The sequence below is a fragment of the Sphaerodactylus townsendi genome, linkage group LG03 (assembly GCF_021028975.2).
Source record: "Sphaerodactylus townsendi isolate TG3544 linkage group LG03, MPM_Stown_v2.3, whole genome shotgun sequence".
NCBI lineage: Eukaryota > Metazoa > Chordata > Lepidosauria > Squamata > Sphaerodactylidae > Sphaerodactylus > Sphaerodactylus townsendi.
In genome coordinates this window covers 131,146,980-131,165,047 of record NC_059427.1, presented here as the reverse complement: position 1 = coordinate 131,165,047, position 18,068 = coordinate 131,146,980, and the positions used below count along the sequence as shown (strand labels likewise).

At 44.5% G+C, this 18,068-nt stretch overlaps 1 protein-coding gene across 2 annotated transcripts in view; it reads right to left on the bottom strand.

The window, feature by feature from the left end:
- SLC39A11 (solute carrier family 39 member 11) overlaps nt 1-18,068 on the bottom strand; it is a 549,451-nt gene that overhangs the window by 134,048 nt on the left and 397,335 nt on the right. Inside the window, exon 12 of one of the 2 annotated variants that reach the window (XM_048488150.1) lies at nt 12,757-13,057. The exons of the other annotated variant lie outside the window; for it this stretch is intronic. The gene's annotated coding sequence lies outside the window, so the exon portion shown is untranslated. The remainder of the gene's footprint in view (nt 1-12,756; nt 13,058-18,068) is intronic. 2 annotated transcript variants of the gene reach the window in all.

Genomic DNA, 18,068 nt, shown 5'->3' with positions numbered 1-18,068 from the left:
GCCATTTCACAAAAGGAAGTACAGGGTGACAAAGGATAACGGATTGCCAGAACTGCTAAACAGACAGGGTGAACAGCAGTTCATTAAGAGACCCACAGTCATCTCAAGGAAGGGTACCAGTGCACAAGAGGATGTTTCACAGATATTTGAACTGGAAGGCTTGGCTGAGTTACAGAGATACAGGTCATCCAACAAAGAAAGGAAAAGGCAGGTGTCCCCAGATGTTTTTCCTTGTATCTATGCTGACATGGCTTTCACACAATTTAAGCCTCTTGAGTGCTGTAAAGAGAACCATTGTGTCTTCATAGAGGCAACAATGTAAATATTAGGAAGAGAACGAAATGCGTTTATAGCACTCAACAAAAGCATAGGCATCTGTAAGTAATGTTTATCTTTGCCTCTAAAGAACTGGAGACAGCAAATGTGTCCTCTGAAACAACCTGGTGCTGCTAATCTGGCTCAGCCACGGGTTGCGCTGTGCCATGCTTCTGAGGTGGAGTTGAACCCAACCCCAAACTAGTAACAATTGGTGTTTTTTTTCCCCCTCCAATAGTCAATTTATTCCTGTAAATGTGACAAACTTCCACCAGTTGTCATAGAAGTTGTGTTGCAGGAATCCGTATAAATCAAACCATCTCCTCACACATTCTTTTGTGGGAAAGGGGGCATATAATGGAGCTGGTGCTGTCAGGTAACTCAACATCAATCATCTCTGCCTCTTGGGCAAGTGAATCACTCAAGTGTGGCACTCTTCTGAGGTGGGAATTCTAGCCTTGCACGCCCCTCGGCTAGAGGGTACATGAAAATATATCCCAGTGGGAAAAAACTGCTGACTTCAGAGAGACACCTGAGGGAGGATGTGTTGGCTGCATGGAGGAAAACAAAGGCCAATTATGCTGAGAGGAGAGGTGCTTAAAGCAACCATTACAACCCATTTACTCAAAAGGAGGACGGGACCTCTTATTAAGCTACAGGGCAGGGTGAACAGCACCTGCACCCTTAGGGAAAATCAGAAGGCACAGAAAAGACAACTGACTGGATGTTGTGAAGACAGATATAAAGTACACTGGGGTGGGGAGAGAGCAACTTCAATAGCACAGGTAGGGACACCCAAATCATGAAGGCTGAGCAGAACCTGGCTAATGAAGACCCTAGTGGGGTGCTGTGTGTTTTCCGGGCTGTATGGCTGTGTTCTAGCAGCACTGCTAGACCCAAGTGCTTTACATCTGAAGAAATGGGCTCTTGGCCATACCTGCATATATTGGAACAAACCCACTGAATTAGTTGTTCAGGTGCCACAAGATTCCTGTTTAGTTTTATATTCACTGGCTAGGGTACAGGTATTTATAGCAGAACACTTGCCCGCATCCCTTTAATCGCCAGAACTGCAAGATCAAAGCAGGTGTGCCGTTAACAATCCTATTAAAAATAAACCAGAGGTGTCTGTTCTTCACAGGGCTCCAAAACAAAGGGTTATTCCCCATTATAAAAGGCTGCCAATTCAAACATGGGCCATCTGGCATCTTCAGCCTTTTAAGATCTTAGACCGAAGAAAAAAAACTTTTAAGCCGTCAATCGCCTAGGCTGCTGCAAGACGGCTCCTCCCCTCCAAGTAAACCTGAACACATTTCCAGCCCCAAATGCAGCCCTTCCCAGCCTTGTATGAACTGATACAGGTTGTCACTGTTCCAAGAGAGCACCTCTAGGAAAAGAGATCTGGTTTCCCAGAGATCGCTTTTCCTCCCTCCGGCATTTCACAGGGCGACACCCCTGCGGGCAGCTTCGTCTCCTTTCCACCTAGCGGTTCCACCCAGGTGGAAGAGTCCCTGCAGTTGGAAGGCGCTGTTTGCTCGCTATTGCAAGCACCAAAGGATAACGGATCCTGGGCGCAAAGAGCGAAGCGAAACTTATGGGCGGCTTAAAAGGCCGGGGGTGGGGGAGAAGAGACCCAGGCTACCACACACAGGTCTGTACATCCATACAGCCGGACGTGGAGAGGATTTACGTTCACACTGCCGGCAGGGGGTGGGGGGGGGGGAGCCTTAGAGAAAAACAGGGGGGTAAGAAGTTTGTGCATAACCATTCATTGGATTAAGCAATCCACAACTCCCTGCCGTGACAAATTCTTAGCGGATTTTTAAACAAAACCATTTTAACCTAGTTTACTTACCTTCAGAATAATGCGAGTAGAAGCAGCAATAAATATATTCCATATATAAAACCGGGGTGCTGGTGGTGCCGAAGAGTAGCACGGAGAAGGGGGAAAAATAATCACGGAGACGCACCGGTAAAGTAATCCCAGGGAGGCAGCACGTGTTGCAATATCTTCCTCTTGCCGGGCACGGGTCAAAAACAAAGATCTGCTTTTCCAGAAAAGGTAAAAACGTGGGTCTTGACGAGGCGTAAATCCAACGGAGGTTCCTTTAAAAAGGAACGATGTGTTGCGAGAAAGCACGAGACACGTTCCGAAAAGGGGGGATGAGACGGCTAAAAGCTCGGTTCCCCTGTCCCCCGGACGCTCCCGTGTGATAGGGCTGCAATCCAGCTCCATCCATTTCCATTTCGGGCTAAGCCACCGAAGTGCTAAGAAAACTCCCACCAGCCCATCCAAAGGGGACGAGCCTGGCGAGAGCAGCCCTCTCGCAAGAGAGATCCCAGCGCAGAATCCCCGGGAAGCAGCTCCGAACCCAACACAGCCCGGCCGAAGCAGCGGCTGCACCAACCTGCCCTGGCCCGCTCCACAGGATCGCCAGCGCGCCGCCCCGCCAGCCTACCTCTGACCAGCCTCTCCAGCCATGCCTGCGTTTATATATCCCGCAGCTGCAGGCTGGTTTGACTGCGGCAGGAGAAGCCACCACAGAGCATCACGGGAGTCGTAGTTTCCTCGCCGGAGAGCCAGCCGCGCTTGTCTCTCTCTCTTCCCAAGCCGTGGTTTGATAAACAGCTTTGGCCAGGAAAGGTTTGGTGGGACCCGTGCCAAGCGACAGCCTCTCTTCCTATACACGGCTCAACCTTTGGATGCCCACTGGGGAGAAAGGGCAGGGGATAAATGAAGTAAGCAAACAACCGAAATGAAATGCAGGTACCGGATTGGCTAGCCGTGCCCCCCCCCCCCCAAATCCTTATAGTAGCATACAGCCCACTCACAGAGAAGATGGGGCTCTCCAAGTGTGGAAAGAAAATGAACACAAAGTAAGGATGCCAGCCTCCAGGAGGTACCTGGCAAGCCTCTGTAACAGTGGTTCTCAACCTTCCTAATGCCACGACCCTTTAATACAGTTCTTCATGTTGTGGTGACCCCCAACCCTAATATTTATCCATTTTACCAATGGAGAACACTGATGCAGAGAGTCTTAGGCGACCCCTGAGAAAGGGTCGTTCAATCCCCGACCCCCAGGTTGAGAACCACTGCTCTATAATTACAGCTTATATCCAGTCTAAAGAGATCGATGTCTCTGGAGAAAATTGATTGTTTAAAAGGTGGCCTCTGTGGCACTGTGTCCCATTGCGGTCCCTTAGGCTCCATCCCTAAATCTCCAGGAGTTTCCAAACTTGGGTCTAGCAACCCCCTTCCTCTCTCTCTACTTCCCCACCAATGGTAGGGGAGACCTGGTGGCAACCCAAACTCAGTGACTTATTGAAAAAGGCAAGTGTTTCAGTAGGATTATATTCAAAACAGCACAGCATAACCAAGGGAGCCAGGCGAGATCAGCCTGTTCTGATGGAATCCCAGAAGTGGAGAGAGAAAAAGAGATAAAGTAAGATTTCCACATTTCCCCCCTCTCTTGCAACTCTTTGTAGGTCCCGCACATGTCATCTTTAATAGTCAGGTGGCTGATCTGTGTGGCTCTCTGATGAGTTGTAGAGAAAAAGAAACCAACAAAACCAGATCACCCACTAACAAGCTAACAGACTCCCAGGAAAGCAGAAAAAATGACTTTGTACATCAAGCTGGGGGGGGGGGGCCTAATGAGGATAGGCCATGGCCAGCGGTGACAAGCCACAAAGGGGGGAAAGGGAGAGAGTACAGGAAATTAGCCCACGGGCTATGGAGAGCAATCCTGATGCTCTGTTCTTGCAGGCTGGCAAAAGTTACAAATATGATTATCTTCAAGCATCATTAACAGAAGGAGCAAAACGCCAGCTGCATTGTCTCTTTGGGGTTCTGAGTGATGCAGAAGTACATGCAAAGCTTTGTCTTATTACCTCACATCTGATTTCCAACTTGGCACTGGGTGGTCTTTTCTTTCGTTACACATAAAGTGGCTCAGCTTCCCAAAACATAGCAGCAATCAGCGTAGTAAATGGGAACAACAATTAAAGACACTCCCCCCACACTCCAGGCACACAGCAACATGCAAATGCAGTAAGTACCATGCAAGAATCTCAGCAAGAGCCCGTAAGCAGGGGGGGAAATGGCACGAACTCTGGAAGTGACAGATGATAATTTGATATTTATAGTTCGCCTGGAAGGTTTTACGTAATGCTTAGATGAGAATTCCTGTCACTTACCTCTCACTAAGTATTTAAATCCTTTTCAGACCCACACCTCTAACACATTTCTAAAATTAAAACGGACCCAGATTTTTCCATCCACTGTAAGCCAGTGATAGGTATGAAACTGGCCATGGAAAGTCTATAAGATCATCTTATTTAAAATAAATTAAAGGAGCCTATAGATCTGCAGTGTGAAAGTCAATTCACATATGGTTGATGGTTGGAAGAGCCCTGTGAATGGAGAGAAGGGTAGGGGCAGAAGTCCATGCCCTTGGGTAAAGAGTTCATATGAGACAGCTCTCATTGAAGAATCAAAATGTGGCACCTAAAAGATTAACAAATGTATCTCAGCATAGGTGTCCTTGGGTTTGAGCCTTGGTTGCCATCTTTTGTACTTTTTCTAACTCTGCAATATCCTTTTTGTTCTTTGGTAATCAGAATCGCACACAGTTATGCTGCCTGATTAACGTCCATTAACTAAATGGTGGCACTTTAAAGTCTAATATTTTTTTAAATGGCAGCATCAGTTTTGAGGATTAGAACCCACTTAGTCAGATGCATGTAGTGAGACTTCACTCATGTTTGTATATGTTTGTCTAGTCAGGATTTGCCACATGCATCTGACAAAGTGGGTTTTAGTTCCCAAAGTTCATGCTTAAATAAAAATGTGTCAGTCTTTAAGGTGCCACAAGACTCCTAATTGTTGCTCCAACAAATTAACACCGTTATACCTCTGAAATGATTACCAAAGGAAAAACAGCTGTCTTGGTGCCAAGTTCTCAGATGCACAGGCAGTATTCAAAAGGGCCAGGATGGTTTGTCATGACGAAATCAAGTTAAAGTGTCAGTGGCTGCCCACAAAAATTTTAGGTCCCAGGGTCAAGTCCTTACACTGCAAATCAAACAGATATTGACCCACCCATCCCCATATGGAACACACACAAACAGTGGCACAGAATCACTTCATCCCAGATAATCCTTACAAGGCCATCTTTCTCTTCTGTATTATGTGCTTTCCAGGCTTGATGCAACAAGCTGTTCATGGCATTCTCCAGCACACACACATGACTGTATTCCCCGCCCCCCCCCCCCCCCGGCATGAGAAATAGGGAATGAAGGTATGCTGCACGCCACATATTGAAGCACAAATCTCTCAAATTACCCCAAAATGATTGTCATTAAAATAAAGCAAGCAAATTGTTTCTCATTCCAGTTTTTAAGGCTGTGGTCTCAGCTCTATCTCTATACCAGCTCCATCTCTAGTACCAATATGACCACTTAACAGGCAAATGTGTTGAAGATCAGGATGAAAGATGTACGCCTACATTCAGCCATCTTCCACCCTTCATACCCCCTTGAGTGAGAGGGTTAAAATGCTACATGTTGATGCTCTTCCACCTGTGGTTCACTTTTGACCTGTGCTTATAGCACATTAAAATCTTCAGGCATTACTTACAGATTTTTTTTTTTTGCAAGTCTTAACTCTGCGTCATTTCATTGGCCTAACTCCCTTTATACTTAAAGAGTGCAGGAAGAGACCCAGGGTCACCTCTGATGAGCAAGGATCTGCAAAAGTCCATTTTTTAAAGGAAACCTCCAGGTTAAAGAGAATAAAGAATGGCTTTGAACTGCTTACATAGGCCTGTGAGGAAACCACCACTAATCTTTTGTTTCTTAGAAATAGTTGGTTGACATATTCTTGAGACTACAGGCAATTTTTATTAACCATCCCTAATTTACCTGTTTGATATATACTTAATATTGATTTAGCAGCAGTTCTTGTCTGCCCCTTGAGCCCCACCCTGCAAGCACCTGGGCTCAATGTAACAATTAAAATATTTGCTTCCTCCAGCCTTCTCTTTCCCTCTCCCCAAAGCTCCCCCATCCCATCTCAGCAGTGGTTAAGGAATGCAAAAGAGGAATGCTCTCATCTCACAAGGAAGTTGGAGAAGGGGAGGAGACTATCCCTTTAAAACAATGACTTTATGTTTCCAGCCAAAGCTGTAGTCACGCAAGACTGTGTGTGTATGCGAGTGATAAAAGTGAGACAGATATATAGATACTCACACTTTTGAAAGCTTTTCAACTCTAGGTATACACTGACGGTATCCAGTTCCCTGAAACTGACTTAACAGACATAATATTGTGTGGAATTTGAGTCCATGTACATATAAGCTTCTCATACCACACTGCAAATTTTCAATTTTCCCACTCCATTCACTTGAGTTAAACTCTGGGTCGTGGTCTGGTCATTACTGCATTGACTACTACAAGTCCATGTCGCATTCCAGTTATTTTGTCTCCGTCTAAGCACACCTACAAAATACTTCAATACAAACCAACCCTTTCTATTGTCACAGGCACATGATGTGACATCACACCTCAAGTCCCTACTCTCAGCATTTAGCACAAAACTCTTGTCCTTGCTTTAAGTTCTCTGTTCCCCTAGTATATTTTATTTCCTATTCCTTTCCCTTCCTATGCCCTCTTCTCCTTTTCCTTCAAATTAACCCACTGTTGCTCTTTGCTGAACCAAATGATGGAATATTCTTTCAGAACTCAGACATAGCATCGCCTCAATTCTCTCTTCAGATTTTGCATCTTCAAATTCTCTTCAAATTCTCTCTTCAAATCCTGCCTTTATCAGAATAAAAAAAATATGGAAGAGCATCACACTGGAATGGACAGGAGACACATCAGCCACTGAAGAAAATCATTAGTGCTGCAAAACTATTTAAAAAAATTATTGGGAAAGAACTAAGCTCACATGTAAAAATACATATTTAAAAAGTATCTCTCAAGAAGCACACATGAATAATAATTAACAGGGGCTAACATGTGCTAAATCTTCCTTCCCCCAAGAAAATGTATCATCATAAATAAATTGAAAAGACAAGGCAATATGGGCACCCGGTATATTGTCCTGTTTTGTAACATGTCTTCATCAGAGGAACCCAGAGTTGAAGAAAATCAAACACATTTTCAAGTGGTAAATTTCCATGCCCAGATACACTGGGAACCTTGATGCAAAATGTCATGAAATTCATTCAGTGACCTAAGTCCAGGCACCGTCTTTCAGGCAGTTGTGCTAATACAATGAAGGAGGGGAAACTTGTGTATGAAGATAAATAACCCATAGCTATTCAATTACCATACCCTGTCCCTTCCTTTAAAACCTATACCAGTGATGGCGAACCTTTTCGAGACCAAGTGCCCAAATTGCAACCCAAAACCCACTTATTTATCGCAAAGTGCCAATGTGGCAATTTAACCTGAATAACCCCCTCAAGCAGGGGCCAGCCTGCTGCAGCCTCCAGCAAGTCCCACATGCACCACTCTGCGCCTCTGCAACCCCCCCCCCTCGTGCAGCAGTGACCTGGAGCACAGGCACCAGGCTCGCCAGCTGAGTCCTCCCTGCTCACTGAGGTGCACGCACATCAAGTCCAGGGGCCCAGGCCAGCCTCTCCGTGCGCACGTGCCCACAGAGAGGGCTCTGAGTGCCACCTCTGCCACCCGTGCCATAGGTTCGCCACCACTGACCTATACTAACTATTCTTCCATACAACTACTGGCACAAAAATAGTGCTTTTTGCTCATTTCTTTCCTGTTTATTGACTGTTTCTGTACTATTTTGCTTAAACTTGTTTCCAACACTTTGTTTTCTTGGAAACAGTGATTCCAGCCAATCAAGGAGCCCAATGACATTGATTGCTATGCAATCAATCATATTTGACTTCTTCAATCATATTTGACAATCATATTTGACAATCGTAAGTGCCTGTGCCACTTATGGCAACTTGAACCAGTTGGGAGTAATGGTAATTGCGAGTCTGGAATCTGTGGTTGTCTAACAACAGTCCTTGAGGAAATCCATTGCTTAAAGCTAGAGGTATGCCTTTTTTAGTGTTTTGAGCCTACTTTATTGCACACATCATCCTATGGCATACTTCAAGTGCTGCTACACAGAACTTGACCACACTGTATGTGGTGTCAGGATTGCTGTAAGCAGCATGGAAATATAAAATTGTTCGGAGCGGCCTGGGAGTCTATATGGCAGAGGTGAAATAAAACAACCACATATATTTTTATAATACAGGCTGTGGAGAAGCACATATTCTACTGTTTCTATGAGTCCAGATCCACAGGGACATGTTCCCTCCCAATAAGGCTGTATCGGCCTTCTAGCACAGCTGAAGGGAGGGCCTGGCATCAAGTTGGAATAAAAGCTCTTTGCTGTTTAGGTACTTCAAGATTAGTTAGATATGCTATTGGAGAGAGAGAGAGTACCTACTAGGTTCATTGGCAATAAAGGATGGAGACTGGCTAAGTCCAACTGGGACTCTATATCTGCCACACCTGTTTGACTGCTTCTTTGGTCTGTTATAACCATGATGAACAGGAGCTGTGGAGAAAGTTAGGAATTTGGTTCCCACTTCCTACCTCCATGAAGTCTGAAAGTTATCATTCATATTCAAAGGGGCAAGGCCAAGTTTAGAAAAAAAATAACCTGAGCCAATAATTAAGCATTGCTACCTATGCTCTAGCCTCCACTCTCATAAGACCTGTTTCTAGTAGCAAAGTTGCATTAGAGACACATTTTGGAACCTGGTGGGCTAATCTTAAGAAATTAGAATTTGTATCATTTCCATTGGCACAACATTGGTAAAGGGGCCTAACTGGGAACCATACAGGAGTTGTGCAATTGATCCCTGGAACTCCATGAATTAATTAGCCTCGAGATCTTCTAGCTAGGTCAGACAGCATGTCAAAATGTCACATTTTGAACAGACACTGACAAAAAAAATCAGGAGCAGCCAGTCCCAATAGGGATGGCTAGCTCAGGGATGATGCCTCATACCTTGGTAGAGTTGGACGACTACACAGCTCTTTCTACTCTTAAATTTATCTAAATTTAAAAAAAATTAAAATGGGAAGGGAACCTTAAGCTTATCAATACATTCTGTACTGCACATAGTTTGGTGGCAACTTGTACAGCATCTTCCAGCATTCCAGGGGTCAATACATGGATTTCAAGCATGTAGAACTAAAACTCTCACAAACAATCAGTACCCTCTTGAAGAGTTACAAGTGAAGTAGTGAAGCATTCAGTAACTTGACTTCTTTTAATACACACACACACACACACACACACACACACACAATTTTCCAGTGTAGTGGTTAGGAGAAGTGAACTCTAATCTGAAAAAAGATATTTGATTCCCCACTCCTCACAAGGGCAGCAGACTCTTATCTGGTGAACTGCATTTGTTTCCTGACTCCTACACATGAAGCCTGCTGGGTGACCTTGGCCTAGTCACATTTCTCTCAGACCTCTCTCATCCCTAACTACCTTACAAGGTGTCTGTTGGGGAGAGAGGTAGAGAAGGAGTTTGTAAGCCGCTTTGAGCCTCCTTACAAAAGTGGGGAATAAACTAAGGTGACCAGATTTCTACTATTGAAAAGCGGGGTGCGCGGGACACTCACGCGGGACACTCACGCTTTTGCACGATGTGTCCCATGTCCCGCCGCCGCAAAAGGCAGCGTGCTCCTGCGGCCACATGCGCGCGGCCGCAGGAGCACATTGCCTAATCGGGACAATGCCAAAGCCCGGCGGGACACGGGACACATCGCGCAAAAGTGTGAGTGTCCCGCGAAAATTGGGACGGCTGGTCACCTTAGTATAAACCCAAACTCCTCCTCCTCCTCCTCCTCTTCTTCTTCTTCTTCTTCTTCTTCTTCTTCTTCATTGAGGGAAAACAGAATACTGAAGTGAGTTCTTCCAATGATCTTACAACCAATCTGTTTCTATGTGGTTAAGCTTTGGAAGCTCTCTAAGGAAACAAATGCATTAGGAAGTATGATTGCCTAAATCTGGGTATATTTTAGGAAGATAAAACCATTTCATTCCTAGTAGCAGTTCTCTTAAATCCTTAGAAAGCCATCTTTATAGTTTAAGATGTCATATCTATGTACATATGTTTCAGCAGGTTTTTTTATCCCATGAGTATTAGGTTACTTGGGTGGCGGGGTGGTGGTGGTGGTGGAGTGGTGTCGTGCTATCTAATTTAACTTACAATTAGTGAGGGGCTGTGGAGAGGCACCATACGGAACTCCAATTCCAAGAATATATAGCAGCAGTAATTCACACTGCTGTATTAATCTCAGTTTCCCCCTTTTTTTCTGAGCTATGTCAATAAAAATATGGTCACGGTAGCAATGTCTTTAAAGTATTTTGATGTATTCTGAAAAGGAGGATCTTTTTAATACACTGTACAGCACTGTGTACGATATGTCATTTAAAGAGATTCTGAACAGTGAGAATGTTTTCTTCTAAGACGTACTCTTCAAGCTAAATTAGGAGTTTAGACTTGAAAGGTCGGGGCTATTATGAAAGGGGGATTTGAGAAAAAAAATAAAGGGGGTGATTTTCAAGGAGTTCAGTGATTTAGTGTCTCTTTCTTTGCCTCCCTCCTCTCTTTTGCCTCTGCACAAGGATCTATTGAGAAGCCACAGAACAAATGCTCCCTTATGCAGCTCCAAAAAAAGTCTTCTCTTTGGTCTGTCTGAAACAGCTGCCTCCAAGCACGCTATAGTTACTGATTAACCAGGGCTGGAGGAGGGGGGAGAGACACAGAGGGAAGGAGCCAAAAAAATGTAATAGACCCTAAATAAGCCCCCTCCCCCAAATAAATCAGGTGTCCTGGGAAATCAAAGCAAAGAAAGCAGGTGGCCTGTTAGCTACCTTGTACAATTGAAAAAATGCGTAGGAAAGGGTGTCTGATCTTTCTCTGGGGCCTGGCAGCTATAGAAATAGAAGGGCACGATAACATTGAAAGTAAGCGTAGGGAGACGCACACAAAGGGATCCAGTTATTAAAGGAAAAGGGAGGCCAGGATGGACAGAGGGGCACTTTGTGCTCTGTCCTGCTTTACGATCTCCGGATGGCGTGCCTCTCCTCTTGCAAAGTTGCCTCAGCTCTGCCTTAGCTCAGATTTGGCATGGGCGCTCCCCCCCCCACCCGCCCCCCACACTTCTACCACAACGACTGAAGAAAAAGCCTCTCTGGGGTCAAACAAGCAATGCAGAGTTTGGGAAAACTGGTGTAAGAATGAGTGAATGTCAAAAGGATTTGACTGCATTTTTGCTTTTAATATAGAACAGGGTTTCAGGCGACTGTTATCTTCAGGCATCTTCCAAACCCTTCCCTAAAGCACAGTTCTTCTCTCTTTTCCCCCAGGTCTCCAGCTTTTTATTGATGGAGATAGAAAGGTGCACAGGCCATGGTGCAGAAAAATCAGCAATCCCATTTTGGTCTTGCATTCAGTCCAAGGAATGCAGAAGCACAAAGATGACAGGTCAGCCTTTGGGACATTCTTTTCAATTGTATTAAATTAATAACTTCAGAAATTACAGTTTTGAACACATTAGGATACTTTCATTTAGATTTCAGCTGTTGTCCGTTGGTTTATTCTGTCCACTTCCCTTGTTCCTGATTATCAGCCTAACATGCATTTCTGAACTGGACTGAATATATAAATTTGATTATAAATAAATACATACATACATACATACATACATACATACATACATACATACACACACACATACATACATACATACATACATACATACATACATACATACATACATACATACATACATACATACATACATACAGCAATATTTGTAAGGTCATGCTTGCATTGCTTCTTCTGATTCACATTCATATCATAAGAAAAAAACCCTTGTCAACACTGAACATTTATGTGAAAATACTGAGAGGAAAGACTTGAAGGAACTTCCCTACCCTGAGAAACAGGGAGGACATTTCATGCCACACAGTACCTTTTGGTGATTCATAAATAATTGTGACACCCGCTATCTCTGTCCTCCCTGGTTCACTGCCATTCAGTCCTTCAAAATAACAAGCATATATGCACGTGAAAAAACACATCCAGTTATTAACGTCAGGTAGTTACATTGTCGAAAAAGGACAATATCGCAGGGAGGAAAGGGTTAATTCTGAGAAGGCTGTGGATGTTTTTGGAACCCAGTTTTGAATGGTATTAAAGTCTGATTTATTATTGCTGTTATGAACAACATCCTGCACATTACTAGAAGTAATAATTATGGTTCTCAGACGGTATCTGCATAACATCACACACCAGACAATTCTTCTGGCAAAGAGAATACCCTCAAACACTCCCTTGCTGTCTTGGTCCATGATAAATAAGCACACCTAGGGGTGTTTATACATACCTCTAACAGCCAGTGCTGATTCTTCCCCCACATTAATTTGAGCAATAGTTAATTCACTTCAGTCAGGGCTGTGTATGTTTCCAGTTCTATACAAACATTTTACAAGAAGACGTCAATTGATATTGGCTGCAAAGTCTAGCTTCTTGAGAATCTCCTCCCCCCACCTTTTTTTCATCTTGGAAGTTTCTAGCCCTTGTGAGGTTCAAATGTTGTGGGAAATGTTTGATGAAATCCCACAGGACAAACCAGGAAGGTTTCCAGATACAAAACGGCAGGATTTCAGTGGGCTGCAGGTTTTTGCCTGAAACAAAACAGGATAAAAGGTACCGGTTCACCAAATCTGTGCACTTTTCCTCAATGTGCATAATATCTGCAGGTCATACACACATACTCACGAGCTTTTCTTGTCAAAGGACTTATCTAATCTTGATACAAAATATTATCTTTAAAGCATTTAATACATGTAGCTCTTACTTCAGGGTTGTTGTGGGATCTCATGCTAAGGTCCTCTACAAAAGTGCTCAGTCATGGTTCTTCCCAGCTTCTAGCATAAAGTTTTTGCTCAAATACTGGTCGTTTCCCCACTTACCATCTGCTGCACGCTACTCTCGCCAAGTAGCGCAGGGTCCCGCGGCACTCCCCACTACAGGGGCGGCGACAACACAGCCACCCCGATGCTGCCGCTCTCGCGCCCCCTCAGTGCGCGTAACTCCTGGCGCTCCTCAAAACAGCGCCTTTTGATGACTGTGGGGTCGTGGGGAAGCCCGGGAGCGCGCCAGAAATGACGCGCGCTGAGAGTAGCACGCAGCAAAGGGCGGTCGATGGTAAGTAGGGAAACGACCACTGTCTCCCTGGCTGCTAGTGTGATGATGTCACTTCTGGAAGTGATGTCATCATGCTAGCAATGTCAAGGCCCAGGTCTCATTTTAAGCCTAGTAAGTCCCACCCACCCCCTCCCCCCACCACTTGCTATAGCAGGAGACATTCCTGGCTTGCTTAGGCAGAAGGAAAAGCATAACAAGCAGAATGGAAACAAAAGTAGTCTTCAGGAGGCTCTGGACAGTAGAGCGTATACATTACAGCTCCCCCTAGAGTTCAAAGGGACTAAACACACTCTGTGTTAACACTATTAAAGCTGTTCACACACTGTCTCCTTTTCAACGATCAAGTGTGTGGGCAGATCCTTACAGGACCAGGCTAGAGTTTCCAGTTCTGGGTTGGGAAATTCCTGGAGATTTGGAAGTAGAGCCTGGAGAGACTAGAATTTGGGGACCAAAGAGAGCTCAGCAGAATGAGCCATAGAGTCCACCCTCCAAAGCTTGCTATTTTCTCCAGAGAAACCAATCCCTATATTTAGTCCTAATTCTGGGAGAATTCCAGGGCCTACCAGGAGGTTCGTAACCCAAGAGGGGGCAGTCCTTGAGCTGTCTCTGACCATTCCCCTCTAGCTTTCCAAAGTACAAGCATTTCGAAGTTATCGAATTAATGATAGATGATCTTGTATCAAAACACTGACTACAGCAACATCAAAAGAAGACATACAGATTAATGGTAGGTGTGAAGTGGACCTAGAAAACTGTACTATAAAAGCTCCAATTTGAAACATACTCATCATATATTCAGAATAAAATACAAGAGATAAATTTAAGCGCACAGAAAATGCTTCATAAAATAAATTCATGTTTGGTTTTCCAGGGCTTCTGGTCATATTTAGGATGTTATGGACAAATGCTGCCAGCAGTGCTTATGTTGGAAGAAATAAAAGGAGACCAAATATCATTTAAAGAAGGAAATGTTCTCCGTCCTACTTTCCTGTTCTGCAATATTCTTCACCTGGAATTTATTTATTTAAATTATTTCTCAGCCACTTTTCTAGAAAACGGCTCAGGGCCCCTTACAATAGGTTTTAAAACAACATAAAGCTTTTAAGTAATCGATGATTGAAATTAACCAAGTAGCAGAACTAAATCATAAAAATAAATGAAAACCAGCACAAGATCACAAATCACAAAGCAACCACAATCCAAGACAAATCTCCGCATAACACTGAGGAAGTCACACTGCTACAGGAAAGAAAATGGGCAAACAAAAATAGTGGCTGAAATGGCAAGCAGAATACTCAATTAAAAGCTCAGACAAATAAAGTTATCTTTCTCTGGTGGTCCTGGTAGGCCCTGGAATTCTCCCAGAATTAGGACCAACTTCAGGGATGGGTTGGGCAGTGAAGTAAGTGCCAGATAAATTTCCAAAAGAAAGGTATTTTACAGACAGGGTGTCACCTGTATTGTCGCAGGCTTTCATGGCCGGAACCACTGGGGTGCTGTGTGGTTTCCGGGCTGTATGGCCCTGTTCCAGCAACATTCTCTCCTGACATTCTCTCACCAGCCACAGATGCAGGTGAAACGTCAGGAGAGAATGCTGCTAGAACACGGCCGTACAACCCGGAAACCACACAGCACCCCAGGGTGTCACCTGTTTTTTGCCACTGATCTCCCCTCCACAGGTACAGTATGCAGAGACAGTCTAGAGATGGCGGGCAGATTGCTAGAGAATAAATAAGAATATAAGAAAAGCCATGCTGGATCAGACCAAGACTGAACAAGTCCAGCAATCTGGTCACACAGTGGCCTCTAGGAAGTCCACAAACAAGACAACTGCAGCAGCAGCATGCTGTCTATGGCCCTTTCCGCACAGCGGAAAGGGCGCCCCTGCACCGGCAGGAATTTTGCCGGTGGAGGGGTGGGGGCCGTTCGCACAGGAGCGTGCGAGCGCCCCCGCAGAGGCTGGCGCGAGAGAGGCGGCTCCACACGGAGCCGCCTCTTCCCCATCCCTCTCCCACTCACCTCGTCGCCCTCGTCGCCCTGCTGGGCTCCTAAGACCCGCCCATGCTGCCCTCCGACCTCCGACGCCGCCCTGGGGGTGGAGGAGGGGAGCCAGGTCGGTGCTGCTGCGTTTTGGCAGCGCCGCCTGTGCAAACGGCTCCCTGGGGACGGCGTTTTTGCCGTCCCCAGGGCGCCGTAAATGGCCCGTGCGGAAAGGGCCTATGTTCCACAACACCTAATGTAATGGGCATGCTTTTCTGTTACTGGAGAGAATACACAAGCATCATGACTAGTATTCATTTTGACTAGTATCCATGGATAGCCCTATCCTCCATGAACATGTCCACTCCCCTCTTAAAGCCTTCCCAGTTGGCAGCCATCACCATATCCTGGGGCAAAGAGTTTCACAATTTAACTATGCCTCCTATGCTGTTCGTTAAACATAAACATAACATAAAGAGATCAAAAGTTCTTAATTCCTTTTATAAATGAATTGAATATCAAGCTAGCTATCATTGTGCACAAATAGAACAGTTGGGGGCAACCAACTGTATTTAAGCTAAGGCCATTTATGCACTTGTAGTCTACTCCACAGTGAGCGTACATTCCCTTGGGGTCAGATTCTTGGGTTCAGACAGGTTTCCCGCTCTTCAGAACTCACCACACTCTCAGTTTTGACTCTCTGTATAGTTTCCCAAACCCGCAAAAGTGCAACTTTTTGCCTCTCTTTGCAGGGAAAGCAAAGTAGACTAGTATGTGTTTGGCTTCCTTCAGGTTTTCTTCTCCTTCCCATCTTCTCCTGCACACAGAGAAGCAGTTCTGCCCATTCTTTGGCTGGCAATTTAGGGGGATCAGTGAGGCTTAATATATATATTAATATTAAGTGTATACATATATATTAAGTGTATGCATATATACGCTTAGGGTCCATTGCAGGAGCAACAGAGCACTGAACCTCCCCCCCCCCCCATAAGGCAGCAGACAACTTCCTAGTGGTGGGATTCAAATAATTTAACAACCAGTTCTGATGGTGGAATTCAAAAAATTTAACAACTGGTTGTTTACAAGCACCATTTTAACAACCGGTTCTACCAAAGTGGTGCGAACCTGCTGAATCCCACCACTGCAACTTCCCCAAATGGAGGTTGCAGATACAACCCAGAAGCAGGGGATGGGCAAAACAGTAGCTCAGCTGAGCAGGAATCAATGCAGCACTTCCTCGCATGTAAACAAAGAAACGTCGGGAAACCCAACTGCAGAGCAGTCTTGGGGAAATTATTGCATGCATAAATGGCCTAAAAGAAGCAGCTCTCCCCAAGCAAATTATACATACGGATACAGAACGTTTGATAAATGGAAATACAGGCTGAAGTTTCTTTTCAAAATTGTTTGTGGTATGAACCCGTCTTTGGAAGGCTGACTTGTTGCTACCATGTGTCTTTGTTTTGGTTGAGGGTTAAAAAAAAGCAACTTCCAACTCACAGTCCTTTTGGTCTTTCATTGTGAGTTCTGATCTTTACTCTTGAAAAAAATACTATTTACTTTAATATGCCTCAGCTCTATATGCTGCTATTCTTTGTATCTAGTAATTTTCCTTTAGGAAATTTCAAGGAAGTAGACCAGCCAGACTGAGGGAAAGCAGTCAATTTCCCAAAGAGAAAGAAAAAGCAGGCCTATATTTAGCATTTATGGCTCTGGCCCCGGCCTGGTGGAACGTTCTTCCTCCAGCTGTCCAGGCCCTGCGAGACCTTGGGGAGTTCCGCAGGGCCTGTAAGACGGAGCTGTTCCGCCAGGCCTTTGGAGGAACTGGCCGCTAATGGTGCCCCCTTTCTGTGGCCCCTGACATTTGGGCCACCTGTCACCTAACGAGACTCGCCATGCCTCCCTTTTGGGGGGGAGGGACTTTTATTATTGGAATGCTGGATGCCTCTCTATTTTGTTGAGATTTTTATATAATTCTTGGAACAAAAATTTGTAATTTTTTATCGCTGCTTTTAAATGTTTACTCATTTTATATTGTATCCCTATATGCTGTACACTGCCCAGAGCCCTCCGGGGATGGGGCAGTATAAAAGCCTAATAAAATAAAATAAATAAATAAATAAATAAATAAATAAATAAATAAATTTGCAAGTATCATTTCACATAACAAATGGTACATTAAAAAAGTATATCCCACCTACCAACCATAGGTTCCAAAATGCCTTATAAACAAACTGAACAAGCAAAAGCATTCTGACATAAAACAATACAGGAAAAATATAAAACATTAATAATACTGCAACTGGTAGCAGAACTACTAGAGTAAGAACTAGCCAGATCTCCGGAAGTATCTTTACCTGCTGCCTAAAACCCATTGATGATACTTCTGGGGACTATTCTGAACATCTTTGTATGGCAAGACACTCTTATTATCTCCAAGCTGTAGAGGTAAGATAGTAGTGGTTTGCCTATGGCTATTCAGTAAAACCTGCGACAGGATTGAACCAA